Raw genomic sequence first — 15,030 nt, 5'->3', positions numbered from 1 at the left:
TGACTAGCCCTGTCAGTCTGGTTCCTGAACAAGCTGGTTCCCACATAAAACTGAGTTCTCTTGATCCTTTTCATAGCTGTCTACCTGAGACAGAAGTGTCACAGAAGTGAGAAATAAACCCTAAATGAGCCCCACTGTAGGTAAAGCTTCTTATTAGTGAAGCATAGCCCAGCTCACTCTGACCACAGGTGAGGCAACCCAGTCTCTTCAACATAAAAACTACATTTCCCAGATGCCCTTGCAACTAGCTCTGGTTACCCCGTGGTTAAGTTCAGTATAATCAAAAATGGACAGAAGTTTTTTTTATAAACAGTTCACAGAGAGTTCTTCCCTGCAAGAAACAGAGCAAGTGAGAGAATTGGGGTCCTGGGGATGCTGTCAACAGATCCACCATGCCAAAACTCTCTAATTTATATGACTTCTTTGGGGAGTCCGTTATTCCCAGCTCTTTCTAAACACACTTTCAACCCATGGCCAAGCAGCATTTTCCAGATAAGGCCTCTGAGCCTAACCATTCCACTTTCACAGGACATTCTGGAGAATGAACTGCAGTAACCATAGCGTCCCTTTTGAATCAATGCATTAATTATATAGCAAGCCAAAGTAAAAAGAGTAAATAGTAGGGGCTGGGGATTTAGCTCAGTGGTAGAGCGCTTACCTAGGAAGCGCAAGGCCCTGGGTTCGGTCCCCAGCTCCAGAAAAAAAAAAAAAAAGAGTAAATAGCAAGTCAGGCATGGTGGCCCATGCCTTTGATCCCAGCATTCAGAAGGCAGAGAAGCAGGCAGATCTCTATGAGCCTGGTCTATAGAGCAAGTTCCAGGACAGCCAGGGTGACACAGAATAAACCCTGTCTTGAAAAACCAAATAATAATAATAATAATAATAATAATAATAATAATAATAACAATAATAATAATAGAAAATAAATTAAAAGTAATAAATGGCGAGCAAAAGGTAGATAGCAAAACACCATCAAGGCAGATGCTCACACTATCCAGCAGGAACCTACCTACTGGGGACGGACATCAGGCAGCTTCTACATGGCTGAGCTCCTGGCACCTTCTCCGACTGCAGAGACCTTTATATCAGAGGACAAAGGATAACAGCTCAGCCATTAAGAGCATGCATCGCATCGTGTCTCTTCCTAGAGGACCTGAGCTCCGTTCCCAGCACACCTGCCTCTACTTCCAAAGTCAGAAACATTCTCACAATAAACAAATAAATAAGAGTATCTTCTAGCTGTTCCCAAAGACGGTATTTTTTCACTCCTGGGCTGTTTTGCTGTCTTTTCCTACCTGCCACTGAGGTGGGGATGTTGAGTCCTTCCCCAGACAAGGGCCTTGGGGACACTGAGGCAATGTGCTCTGGTTTGACATGGGGGCAAGTAACCCCGCCTCCGAGAACTTGACACACCGACAGCACGTGATTATTTGCCAACCTAATGTGCACTACATCCTGTCACCTCCCCACTTTGAGACAGGGGATTTTTTTTATATAGCTCAGGCTGGCCTCAAACTGGATATATACCTGAGATTTCCTTTGAAACCAGAATCCTCCTATCCCCAATTCCACAATGCTAGGAGAACAGGCTTGTACCACCACACCACTCTGGCCTCCTTACTGATAGAATGGTGTCGCTTCCTCATTATATGCCAAAGACCTACCCCAAATATGACAAAATTTGGGTGGTTCAGTAGTGGAGTATGCTTGCTGCTCTCGCAGAGGAACAGAGTTCAATTCCCAGCACCTACATTGGGCATCTCACAACTGCCTGTGACCCCAGGTCCAGAGGATCCAGTGCCCTCTTGTCCTCCTCAGGTCCTACACTCGTGTGTACAACCCCACACAGAGGGACACACCTACTCATGAAAATAAATCCCTAAACCAGGCCTGGTGGCACACACTTTTAATCCCAGCACTGGGGAAATGGAGAAACCCTGTCTCTAAAAGACTGAAATAAATAAATAAACAAATCTTTAAAATCAACATATTCGGCGACAGGGATTTAGCTCATTGGTAGAGCACTTGCCTAGCAAGCGCAAGGCCCTGGGTTCAGTCCTCAGCTCTGAAAGAAAAAACCAAAAACTCAACAAATTCAGAGACGACATCCTGTATTATTTATTACTATATATATATATATACACATACATACATATATATACATACTATATCATACAGTATTGTAAATTATATTATCTATTTTGTGGGGGGGGGGGGTCCATGACCTCTGACCTCAGATTTTCAAGAGTCTTAGTCTGTTATATTGTCACCTTGTGACTGGAGACACCGGGGCTTGAGAGTTGGTGGTCGTCTCAAGGCAGCATGCTGGCGATAGGAAAGGAAAGGGTGTTGTAATCAGGATAAGCTGGATTTTGCTGCAGTAACAATGGGCCCGGTGCTGTCCCCAGCTTGAAAATCTTGTAAGATTTATTGTTCCCTTTTGTCTCAGGTGGATAGGAGTGACAAGGGTTTGGAGAACTCCGCTACCATGTGGACATCTTCAGAAACCAGGCGGACAGAGTTACTCATGGCAAGGAAAAGAAAAGCAGGGCGCGTGGGTGTGCACCCAGCGACTTTTAGAAACTCCGAGCTGGAACTAAGGCTTCCACTCACTTTCCATTGGCTGAATCAAGTCACGCGGTACAGAGTTCGCTAAGGACGGCAGACATGCAATTCTACTCTGACCAGAAGAGGGAGCCCAGGAGCACTGCACCAGAGAGAATCTTGAGAATTGAGCCCTGATCCAGCTCCTCTGACAGAACTAAGCAAGCCTGCCCTGCTTCGTTTATTTATTTATTTTTTTTCAGGGACATTCATCCGGCAGACACTGGACCAGAAGATAGAGGCTAGGGACAAACCGCAAGTGCCGATAGATGCGGCAGGGGTAACCTTGGCAGGGGCTGGTTGTAGACTGAAAAGGAGGCTTAGAAAGCAGAACGGGTGAAGAGAAACCCATCCAGTCATGAGTTCCACGCGTATTTATTGAGCACCTTCTGGATACAGCACTCTGTTTTAGGTCCCAAAGAGAGACCTCGCTCTCCCTTGGAGAGCTGAACTCCCTGCAAGGAGACTACGGGACAATTAAAGGGGTGCGGACAAAACCACAGAGGTGACATTGCTGGGAAGGGGAGCAATGGAACAAGTGTTCGGACCACTAAGATATTTGTGCTTAAGTATTCGTAAACTAAGAAACAGGCCAGCAAGATGGTTCAGTGGGTAAAGGGCCTTGCTTTTAAGCCTGATATCAGGCTTGAGTTTTGATCTCTGGTACCCACACACTGGAAGGAAGGAACCGACTCCCACAAGCCACTATTTAAGCTTCGACATACACACAATAATAAATAAGTGGGGTTTTTTTTTGTTTGGTTGGTTGGTTTTAATATAAAAAGGGGACGGGGAGGAGTGTGGAAAGCAGTCATTCTGGGATCTAGGACCCTTGCAGAGCCCACACGGCTTATTAAATAGGTGTCGGTGCTGAGCCAGCAGGAGGCAGCATAGGCCAACAGACAGGCCACCTAGCAGGACCTCTTCCACCGTCTGATACCCACCCCCACCCCCACCCCCATCTCCCGCCCTGCTTTTGAGTACTCACAGTTCACTCGACTGCCTCAGGCCAAAACACCCAACCTTGATCAGCCTCTGCCTGCGGCAAGAATGCTATCAACTTCGCTTTCCCTGTCCCTACAGCCCAGCCCGGAGCAGGCAGTTTCCCTCCTCTCCACCCCAGTCTCTCCTGGTCTGTCTTTCTCCTCACACAAAGCAGCCCAAGGAGCTTTGTATGCTTCAAAATCGATCCTTCCCCTCCCTGTCGAGAACCAGCCAATGCCCCCAGTGCCTTTAAAGACAAACTTCTCAGGCCAGGTGTGAGGTGCACCCCTTTAACCCCAGCTCCGGGGTAGCGGGAGCCGGTGGATCCCTCTAGGAGGTCAAAGCCAATCTGATCTACATAGTGAGTTCCACGTCAGCCAAGATTGCATAGAGAGACCCTGTCTCAAAAACCCAAGTCCCAAACAAGCAAGCAAACAAAACCGGAAAAACCACAGCAGCAGTGTGTTGGCGCACACGTGTGATCCCAACAGGGGCCTCTTAGCTTCTTTACCCTTTATCCCCACTTTGGGACCCCCAGGACTGGACTTCCTTCTGCTCCCCAAAACTCAGCCTGGGGTTCTCCTCTCCCTCTCCTTGGAGGAATGCAAACAAAAAAGAGAAGGACCCGAAATGTGACCAAAGCAGGTGTCAGTGACAATGGGATTCCAGACAGTGCGGCTCAGCCCAGTTCTGCCTGAGCTGGGTGTCTTTGATTGGAACTAGACAGTAGCAGGATCTTCCCACCAGGGGTCCCTGTCCCCCGCCCCAGCCACTCCCAGGGTACATCCAGCTTCTAAGAGATAGTGTTGGCTCCTTGTTTGATAAATGAGGAAGTGGGCCTAGGGAAGGAAGTAGGCTGGGCTCTGGCCCACAGTCTAAATGATTCATGGGGAAAACCTTCTGTTCGGAAGCCACCTCTGTGGGCAAAAGGTCCTGTGCCCACTCAGCAGGGTCACAGGATCACCCAGCATAAACTGGTGACCGGAAGTGTAGACGCCCCTCGAAGCTCCCAACACAGCAGAACTCCAAGAATTCCCAAGGGTGCCAGGGACAGTGTGCAGGCCTCTGTAGGGTCCCAGGGCTGACCTCATCCTGCCCCTGTGGGAGGTGATAAGCTGAGATAGAGGTGGCCCTGGGCCGGAGAGCATAGACCACGTGAATAGACTTCATCTGTCAGAGGCTATGGGCTCTACCGTTGGCCCACCCCATCTTTGAGAAAAGCGCTTATCGGCTCATAGCTTGCAATGCCAGGGTGCGGGCCTCCGTGGCAGGGAAGTGAAGGCTGGAACTGAAACAGCTATCCACAGCACACCACAGTCAGGAAGAGAGAAACCAGTGCAAAGTTAGAGGTCAGGGAGGGACTTTCTGCTGTCTGTCTGTCTGTCTGTCTGTCTGTCTGTCTGTCTGCCTGCCTGCCTGTCTGCCTGTCTGCCTGCCTGCCTGCCTGCCTGTCTGCCTGTCTGCCTGTCTGCCTGTCTGCCTGCCTGTCTGCCTGTCTCTCTGCCTGCCTGCCTGTCTGCCTGTCTGCCTGTCTGCCTGTCTGCCTGTCTGCCTGTCTGCCTGCCTGTCTGTCTGTCTGCCTGTCTGCCTGCCTGCCTGTCTGCCTGTCTGTCTGCCTGCCTGCCTGTCTGCCTGTCTGCCTGTCTGCCTGTCTGCCTGTCTGTCTGTCTGCCTGCCTGTCTGTCTGTCTGTCTGTCTGCCTGTCTGCCTGTCTGCCTGCCTGCCTGCCTGCCTGTCTGCCTGTCTGCCTGTCTGCCTGTCTGCCTGCCTGCCTGCCTGTCTGCCTGTCTGTCTGTCTGTCTGTCTGCCTGTCTGCCTGCCTGCCTGTCTGCCTGTCTGCCTGTCTGTCTGCCTGCCTGCCTGTCTGCCTGCCTGTCTGCCTGCCTGCCTGCCTGTCTGCCTGTCTGTCTGTCTGTCTGTCTGCCTGTCTGCCTGTCTGCCTGTCTGCCTGTCTGCCTGTCTGTCTGCCTGCCTGCCTGTCTGCCTGTCTGCCTGTCTGCCCGTCTGCCTGCCTGCCTGTCTGCCTGTCTGCCTGTCTGCCTGTCTGCCTGCCTGTCTGTCTGCCTGCCTGCCTGTCTGCCTGTCTGCCTGTCTGCCCGTCTGCCTGTCTGCCTGTCTGCCTGTCTGCCTGCCTGTCTCTGTCTCTAACAGCAGCTTACTTCATAGCCCTGGCTGACCTGGAACTCACTCTGTAGATCAAACTGGTTTAAACTCCCAGAGATTCTCCTGCCCCTGCCTCCCTCCCAGCGCTAAGATCAGAAGCACGGCCCATCATGGTTGGCTTTCTTTCCTCTCATACAATCCAGGGCCCCAGACCAGGGGATGGTGGCTCTCACTTTGAGGCTGGTCTTTCCCACATCCATTAACACAGTCAGACAATCCCTCACAGACACGCCAGTCACGAAGCTGCCCTCAACTGTCCCTCACGGAGAGTCTTCCCAGGTGATTTTCAGGGTGTGTGAGGTTGAGAATTAGACCTAATCATCATGCTGGAGGATTCGAGGTGCTTCTCTACCTACAAAGTCAGCCTCCCCTGTTTGAAGTGAAATCCCCATACACACTTCCCAGGTCCCCAATTATACCCAATATATGCACGAGGGGCTGGGAGACGGTGGATGAATTCCAGTGAGAAACCCTGCCTCAGGGAACAAGTGGAGATGTGGCCGTCAGGGGCTGGGGGAGGGAGAAAACACACACATGACATGCAACACACACACCCCCAGAACACACAGAGAGAGAACACATACAGTAGAGAAAGTGCTTGTTCTTTGAGGAATGAGGGCCTGAGTTCAGATGCCTGGCACCAAGGTAAAAAGCCAAGTGTGGCAACTTGTGCCCAAACCCTAACACTGGGATGGACTGGGGTGGAGGGAGAGGTAATGGTGGAGGGAAGGGGAGGAGGAGGTAGTGGGGGAGGGGAGGAGGAGGGAGAAGGAGGGGTGTCCATGGAACTACCAGCCAGTCACCTCATGGAAATGGTGGACTCCAGAGTCAGTGAAGGACCTGTCTCAAAGGAAGGAAGGAAGGAAGGAAGGAAGGAAGGAAGGAAGGAAGGAAGGAAAGAAAGAAAGAAAGAAAGAAAGAAAGAAAGAAAAGAAAGAGGGCTGGGTATGGTAGTGCACACCTTTGACCTTTGTCCTTCAGAGACAGAGACAGGTTGATCTCTGTGAGTTTGGGGCCAGCCTGATCTACATAGAAAGGTCCGGGCCAGCCGGGGCTGCATAGTGAGAACCTACCTCAAAAAAAGAAAAAAAAAAAAAGAAAAAAAGAAATTAAAAAAAAAGAGAGAAGAAAATAAGGGCTGGAGAGATGGCTCAGCGGTTAAGAGCACTGACTGCTCTTCCAGAGATCCTGAGTTCAAATCCCAGCAACCACATGGTGGCTCACAACCATCTGTAATGAGATCTGATGCCCTCTTCTGGTGTGTCTGAAGACAGCTACAGTGTACTTCTATATAATAAATAAATAAAAAGAAAATAAAAGGGCAGGGTGGTCACTGGACATGGAGCTGTGGCACGGTGCTTACCTGGTCTGCAGGGGACCCCGAGTCCAACTCCTACTGCCACACACAAAATTAACAACAGCCGTGTGGGGCTGGAGAGACAGTGCCCACGCGGTGGCTCACGACCCTCTGCACCGCAGCTCCAGTCCTAGGGGGTCCGACATCCCGTCCTGACTATTTTAGGAACTACATACATGTGGAACACATGCATACATGGGTGCTAAAATACATTACACATACAATAAAAATAAAGGTTAGCAGTAACAATAATAATAATGGTGTGTTGATCAATTGTGGAAGACTCCCGACAGATGGACAGATAGACCCCTCTAGCTTCACAAGTACTGGTGTACAGACAGACAGACACATACACACACACACACACACACACACACACACACACACCACGGAATCCTGTGTCTCTGATGAGCATGTGGCTCCTATTTTTTTTTTAATTTATTTACTTTATTTATAGATGGTTGTGAGCCACCATGTGGTTGCTGGGATTTGAACTCAGGACCTCTGGAAGAGCAGTCAGCGCTCTTAACCACTGAGCCATCTCTCCAGCCTGTGGCTCCCATTCTTGCTGTGGCTCCCGACAGTGGCAGTGTGACAGGGCAGCTGTACACGTGGGACAGCCTTTGGCATGCTGAGTTTTACAGAGATGGCTGAATGCACACCCAGGAGGCCCTGGAAGGTCTTGGGCCCATGCTCCTACTAATCAACATTGTCAGTATCTTGGGCTTGGGTAGCCATGGAGTTGACTCCAGATCCTGTCCAGAACCTTGTGCCTTCGATGGAGATGGGGGTGGGGGATATGACTGGCTCTGAGTGTGACGGGCACAGGAGTACGAGGACATAGTGATACTACCCTTCTACGGGGTAAAAAACATTTGATTTCCGTTATAATGTCCTTTTTATCACTTGAGATGTGTGTGTTTGTGTGCCCTTGGGGGCCAGGAGAGGGCATCAGATCAGAGTCCCTGGAGCTGGAGTTACCGATAGTTGTGAGCTGCCTGATGTGTGTGCTGGGAACTGAACTCAGGTCCTCTGCAAGAGCAGCGAGTGGGGGGGGGGCACAGCTGTAAGTCCAGCATTGGAGGGGGCGGGGCTGAAGACAATGTCTAAAAATTATAATGGAAAACCTACAAACTCTTTCCTGCCTCAGGACCTTTGCACCTACTGGGTATGCATCGGGAAACACAACTTCCCCCTGTACCTGCAGGCTCCCTATCACCTCGGTCAGGCCTCAGCTTACTCCCTCAGATACCAGCTGACCTCCGGAGCTGAAAAAATGACCTGCGTCCTCCCTATCCTCCTGGCCTGCCTTGTCTTCCATCTCGAGGCACTATGACACTCATCTTTCTCTGACACTATAGGCTAAGCAGGGTTCGGTTTTATAAAATTACTGCTCGTGTCCTCCAGTAAGATTTAGCCACATAAGAGAACAGATCTGTCTGCCGTCTGTGTCCCCAGCGGTTTGGCATGGAGTCAGCGTTCAGTAAATATTTGCTAGGTGATTAAACGACTTGGAAACCCCCAAGCAAGGAGAAGAGCAGGGAGAGTGCCAAAAAGGTGGGGACGAGAGGCCTGTTTCTCCAACCCACCTGCTCCACTAGCTGAGAGGATGGTTTGTCATGTGTGTACATACATGTTTCTCTTTGTGTGTTTGTGTCTATGTTTTTAGGTGGAGCAAATCGAAGGTTTTGCATGTGATAACCAAGTTCTCTGCCACTGAGCCACGCCTCCAGCCCATCACTGGGGGATTCTAGGCAGGGCTCTACCACTGAGCCACGCCCCCAGCCCCTCACTGGGGAATTCTAGGCAGGGGCTCTACCACTGAGCCACGCCCCCAGCCCCTCACTGGGGGATTCTAGGCAGGGGCTCTACCACTGAGCCACGCCCCCAGCCCCTCACTGGGGGATTCTAGGCAGGGGCTCTACCACTGAACCATGTGCCCAGCCCCTCACTGGGGGATTCTAGGCAGGGGCTCTACCACTGAGCCATGCCCCCAGCCCCTCACTGGGGGATTCTAGGCAGAGGCTCTACCACTGAGACATGTGCCCAGCCCCTTACTGGGGGATTCTAGGCAGGGGCTCTACCACTGAGCCACGCCCCCAGCCCCTCACTGGGGAATTCTAGGCAGGGGCTGCACCACTGAGGTATTTTTCTGCACCTCGTTTTTACTTTTTATTTTTGAGACAGGATTTTACTTAATTGTCCAGACTGACCTGGAATGTACAATATATGCTTCAGTCTCCCAAATAACTGGGAAGACAGGCTTGTGCCACCAGGCCTGACCCTTCACTCGATGCTGTGTACAGTGAGGAGTGAAGAGCACTTGAAGTCTTTCGAACAGTCTAACAGCCTCCATGGCCCAACTGGAATCTGTAGGATTTTGCCTTCCAGTCCTTTTTAGAGAGACACCCCCGCCCTGGTCAGGCTTACATAACTGCTGTCCTCAGCTCCCCCAGATGACTAACATGGGGAGGGGGCCTCTTCTCCTGCTTTACTGAGACAAGGGTCCTGCCGTGGAGCTTCCCAAACCCAATCCCCATTCCCAGAGTCTTGAGAGGTCAGGAGCAGGCAGTCGGCAGGGAGGGAGAAGGCTGCTCCACTTCCAGCCTTGAGCTCCCCAGGGAACTATCGAGGTGGCAGAGGAGATAAGAGGGCTTGGGAAGGGAGTCCCATAAAACGAGGCCACAGAATTGTGTCCTTAAATGGCCCCAGCAAGCAAGAGATTAGCCTGTTTGTGCTTTGTTTTGTATTGTTTTTTTTAATGTGGTTTTGAGAATATTTTGTTGATTTTGTCGTTTTTAAATTTTGTTACATTTTACCTATTGGGGGACTGCCCGTACCTTGGCACAGGTGTGGAGGTCAAAGGACAACTGTTCTCTCCTTTCACCATGTGGGGCCAACGATAATGCTGATGTCATCAGCCTTGGCAGCCAGGGCCATTGCCCAATAAGCCAGCTCACTGGCCCCGTTTCTGGGGTTTGGGGGTTTTGGTTGTTTTTGTTTTCGAGACAGAGAGTTGTTGTGTGCCTCAGGCTGACTTCAAATTGGCGGCAGTCATCTTGCTTCGGCCTCCCAAGTGCTGAGATTACAGATGTGAGCTACAGCGTCCTAGGCAATAGTTCTGCGTCTCATTCAACCTCATAGGATTTCGGGTGAGGCCAAAGGGATAAGGGGACAGTAAATGTGTCACCATTGCTGGCTCCAGTTCAAATGCTCACACAGGGGCAGGGATGGGCCTTTTCTTGGTACCTGCAGTTCCAGCTCCTTTAGAAACCTAGGCAGGAAACTGTCTCAGGTTCAAGGCCAGCCTAGGCTATGTAGCAAGATCCCCACGTAGCAGAAAGAAAATAGGCTGGTGTGGTGGCACAGATCTCTTGTCTTTGGTCCCAGGACTCCTGAAGCAGAGGCAGGTGGGTCTCTGTGAGCTCCAGGCCAGCCTGGTCTACATAGTCTGGTCCCAGGTTTAGACCCCATCTAAAGCAAAGAAAAACAAAGTCCAGGAACTCTGATCAGTTTGATAAAGTGTTTGCCTAGCACAAAACCTGGCGTTTGAGCTTCTGCATGGAGTAAACCGGGTGGGGCAGTGTGTGCCTGTAACCCCAGCATTCACAAGGTGGGAGACGAGAGGCAGTTCAAGGGTTCAAGGTCACCCTCCAGCACACACACACACACACACACACACACACACACACACACACAGTGAGTTCCAGGCAGCCTGGGTTCCATGAGACTTTATTTCAAAAACAAAAACAAATTTAAAAAATACAGGATCTCCTTCTAATGTAACATTATAAGCCATCTGTGTATGTTGACTTCTCAGCCGGAAACTGAGCTGTGTGTTTGTTCTGTTCCAGGCTGGGACCCCCAGCTCACACACAGACAATGCTCACACACAGACAATGCTCACACACAGACAATGCTCACACACAGACAGACAATGTTCACACAGACAATGATCACACACAGACAATATTCACACAGACAATGCTCACACACAGACAATGCTTACACACAGTCACTGCTCGGCCTGCAGCAGCAACCCAGGTACACCAGCTCTAACCTCAGAAGAGTCAGGAGTCAAGGTTGTGGCCAGCCACTGCTCCCTTCAACAGAAGGGCTGAATGTGCACCCCTGGACCAAGCACATACCAAGTACACAAACAATGGCAACTTTTGCTTAGACTCAAAGGGTTCACGCAGGGGTCAGGGATGGGCCTTCGTTGGTAGGGTGTTTGGCCGAGGATGGATTCCCAACCCTGTATAAAAACCCCCTGTAATCCCAGCACCCAGGAAATGGAGACAGGAGGAGAAGGTTATCCTGGGCTACACAGTGAATTCAAGGCTAGCCTGGGCTACATAGACAACAGCTCAAAACCCCAAAAATGTTCATATTAGCAGAAGACCAGGGAGTGGAGAGGGAGCAGGGAGCAGGGAGCAGGGAGCAGGGCAGAGATAGCAAGGACAGCAGACGGAGAAGGGTCATGTGATGCTTTGGGAACTTGAAGTCATGACACAGGTTAGGGACAGAAGGTAGCTCTGTCCAGTTTCCTGGGCCTCCCTGGAGACTCTCAGCTCTGTGTCATCCACACCTGGTGTCAACTTGCATAAACATTCTGAAGCACGCACAGGGCTGGGGACACTGTGAGGCACAGTGCAGGGAGGGGAGAGACACAGCCCTCAACAGTGAGAGCTGAGGGTGTCCAGGGCTCACAAGGAAGGCGGGAGCTAGAGTTATCCTGGGAAGACCTCCTGGGAGGCGGGAGGCTTGGATGTACATGGGGAGGATTCTGTATTCTGCAGTGGGCCCTGGGCAGCCCCAGCAGCCACTGTGCTAATGGAGTAAGGGAGTCATAAGGACTGAGACCCAGGTCCTTCTACCAGTCTCGGGAGTGGGGGTGGGAGGATTGCTTCTTCCTGGATGAGAGCAGAGAAATGGAGCAGGTCGGGAAGATGGGAAGGTCGATTTGGGACAAGGTGAGTGAGTCAGAGGCGCCCAGGGACACTGGGGAACCATTCTGAACAACAATGGGAACCAGTCCCAGTACTTAGGCGATAGTGTGGGAGCAGGGCCAGACAGGGAGAGCAGGGTGAGGTAAGGGCACAGTTGAGTGGGGGCAAGAGGTGGCAAGCCCAGCCTCTGCCACCTCCCACCTTCCTTCTCCCTCCCTCTCAGTCCTCCTCCCCCTCTACACAGCCTGGCCTTTTTGAGGGCAGCCCAGGACACAGTGATACTCAGGAGGAACTGGGACAGGAAAGCTACAGGTATGGCCCCCTGCCCAGAAGTAGGCTGCAGGGCAGCTGAGGAGCCAGCACCCACAACTATGCCATCAACTACGCCATCGATGACAGCGTTTGTCACATGCTGACCCAAGACTCCGAGGTCACTGCCTGGCTATCCCCCCTCCACCCCAGTGCAAGGGGCAGACCTCCTTTCTGAATTTGCTTTCCCATTTGAAGTGAGGATTCTGTTTTTGTTTTTAGAGAGGGTCTCACTCTGTACCCTAGGCTGGCCTGGAACTCACAGTGATCCTCCTGCATCATGACACGAACCTAACCTTTAAGCTTTTCTGTTGTTTTGAGGCAGGGTCTCACATAGCGCAGGCTGACCTGAAAGTCCCTGGGAAGCTGAGGATGACCTCTGACCCTCCCGCCTCCAACTCCCGAGTGCTAAGAAGACAGGCATGAGCCACCAGGCCTGGTTTACGTAGTGCTGCTATGTATTGAGCCCGGGGCCTTCATGCGCACAATGCACTCTACCAACTGAGCCCCAGCCCTAGCTGGTTCTACTTCTCTCATTGATCCTCGCCAAACACAGGGACTTAAATGATTTTTGGTAATTAAACTCTCTCAACATCTGTAACAAGGCCGGCACACAGTAGATACTCATCGATATTTGTGGAAGGAATGAGTTTGTCTTTTACTGAGCAGTTACTGTACGTCAGGCGTGGTCGTAAGCACCATGCATGCTTGTGCTATAGGGTGTGACAGGAGAGGCGGGACAGCTGCCCCTCATTACTTGGGATGGATACTGGTTCCAAGAGCCCCCTGAAGACGCCAACATTCACAGTTCCTCCAGGTCTTCCTATAAATGGCATCGAGTTTTAAACATCCTCAGTACAAGGGTTCTACCCCTGAGCTACCCCCCTAACCCCTCACTGGGGGATTCTAGGCAGGGGCTCCACCCCTGAGCCACACCCCCAGCCCCTCACTGGAGGATTCTAGGCAGGGGCTCTACCACTGAGCCACGCCTCCAGCCCCTCCCTGGGGGATTCTAGGCAAGGGCTCTACCACTGAGCCACACCCTCAGCCCCTCACTGGAGGATTCTAGGCAGGGGCTCTACCACTGAGCCACGCCCCCAGTCCCTCACTGGGGGATTCTAGGCAGGGGCTCCACCCAGAGCCACGCCCCCAGCCCCACAGTAGGGGATTCTAAGCAGGGGCTCTACCACTGAGCCACACTCCTGGCTTCATAGTTTAGGACTTTATTTTTAAGATTTATTTATTTATTTTATGTATGTGAGTACACTGTCCTCAGATGCACCAGAAGAGGACATCTGATCCCATTACAGATGGTTGTGAGCCACCATGTGGTTGCTGGGAATTGAACTCAGAACCTCTGGAAGAGCAGTCAGTGCTCTTAACCACTGACCCATCTTTCCAGCCCCATAGTTTTTATTTTTAATTACCAAAGGAGTATGAAGAGTTCGGGTCATCCAGAAATGTTTGTTCGCAAGGATCAATCAGCCTTACCTTCCAGAATTTTGCCAATTTCATTCTATTTATGGCATGATATGTCAATCAAATTTATTTATTTAATAAAAAGCGTTCTGGTCATCCTTGTGCCTCTAGTCACCTAGATGGTCATTATGCAAATGCTATGCAAAATGCTGTTGAAGAGAAGAGAGGGGGCTGGAGAGATGGCTCAGTGGTTAGAGCATTGGCTGCTTTCCAGAGGACCCAGGTTTGATTCCCAGCACCCGAATGGCAGCTGATGCCTATAACTTGTGTCTGAGGGGAGCTGATGTCCTCTCTGGCCTCTGTGGGCACTGCACATACATACATGCAGACGAAACAGCTATGCACATACAATAAAATTTTAACTTAAAAAAGAGAGAAGGGGCAAGAAAAAGACTAGGGGCTGAGAGATGGCTCAGCAGTTAAGAGCACTGACTGCTTGGGGCTGGGGATTTAGCTCAGTGGTAGAGCGCTTACCTAGGAAGCGCAAGGCCCTGGGTTCAGTCCCCAGCTCCGAAAAAAAGAACCAAAAAAAAAAAAAAAAAAAAAAAAAAAAAAAAAAAAAAAGCACTGACTGCTCTTCCAGAGGTCCTGAGTTCAATTCCCAGCAACCACATGGTGGCTCACAGCCATCTGTAATGCGATCTGATGCCCTCTTCTGGTTTCTGAAGACAGCTATGGTGTACTTATATATAATAAATAAATAAAATCTTTAAAAAAAAAAGAAAAGAAAAGAAAAAGAAAAAGACTAAAGACATGGCTCAGTGGGCAAATGTACTTGTCACTTAGCCTGATAGCCAGGGTTCAGTTCCTGGAGCCCATATGACAGAGGGAGAGACTTGGCTCCTGCACGTTGTCCTCTGACCTCCACAAACCCACTGTGGAAGGGACATATTGTGCCTTCCCTTTGCCAAAAACTAATAAAATATGATAAATTAAAAAAATGGGTATAGTGGTGCATGCTTTTAATCCCAGCACTAGGGAGGCAGAGGCAGGGTGAGTTCTGTGAGTTCAAGGCTGGCCTCGTTTGTATAGTGAGTTCTAGGACAGCCAGGGCTACAGAGAAACCCTGTCTTGAAAAAGAATTTTTTGAGCCAGATGTGGTGGTTCACATCTGTTATTCCAGCCCTCAGAAGCTTTGGCAGGAGGCTTATGAGTTCCGAGCTTCTCTGGGCTATTGAATGGGCC

The sequence above is a fragment of the Rattus norvegicus genome, chromosome 1, assembly GCF_036323735.1.
Source record: "Rattus norvegicus strain BN/NHsdMcwi chromosome 1, GRCr8, whole genome shotgun sequence".
Lineage (NCBI taxonomy): Eukaryota > Metazoa > Chordata > Mammalia > Rodentia > Muridae > Rattus > Rattus norvegicus.
This window is presented reverse-complemented; position numbering follows the sequence as displayed.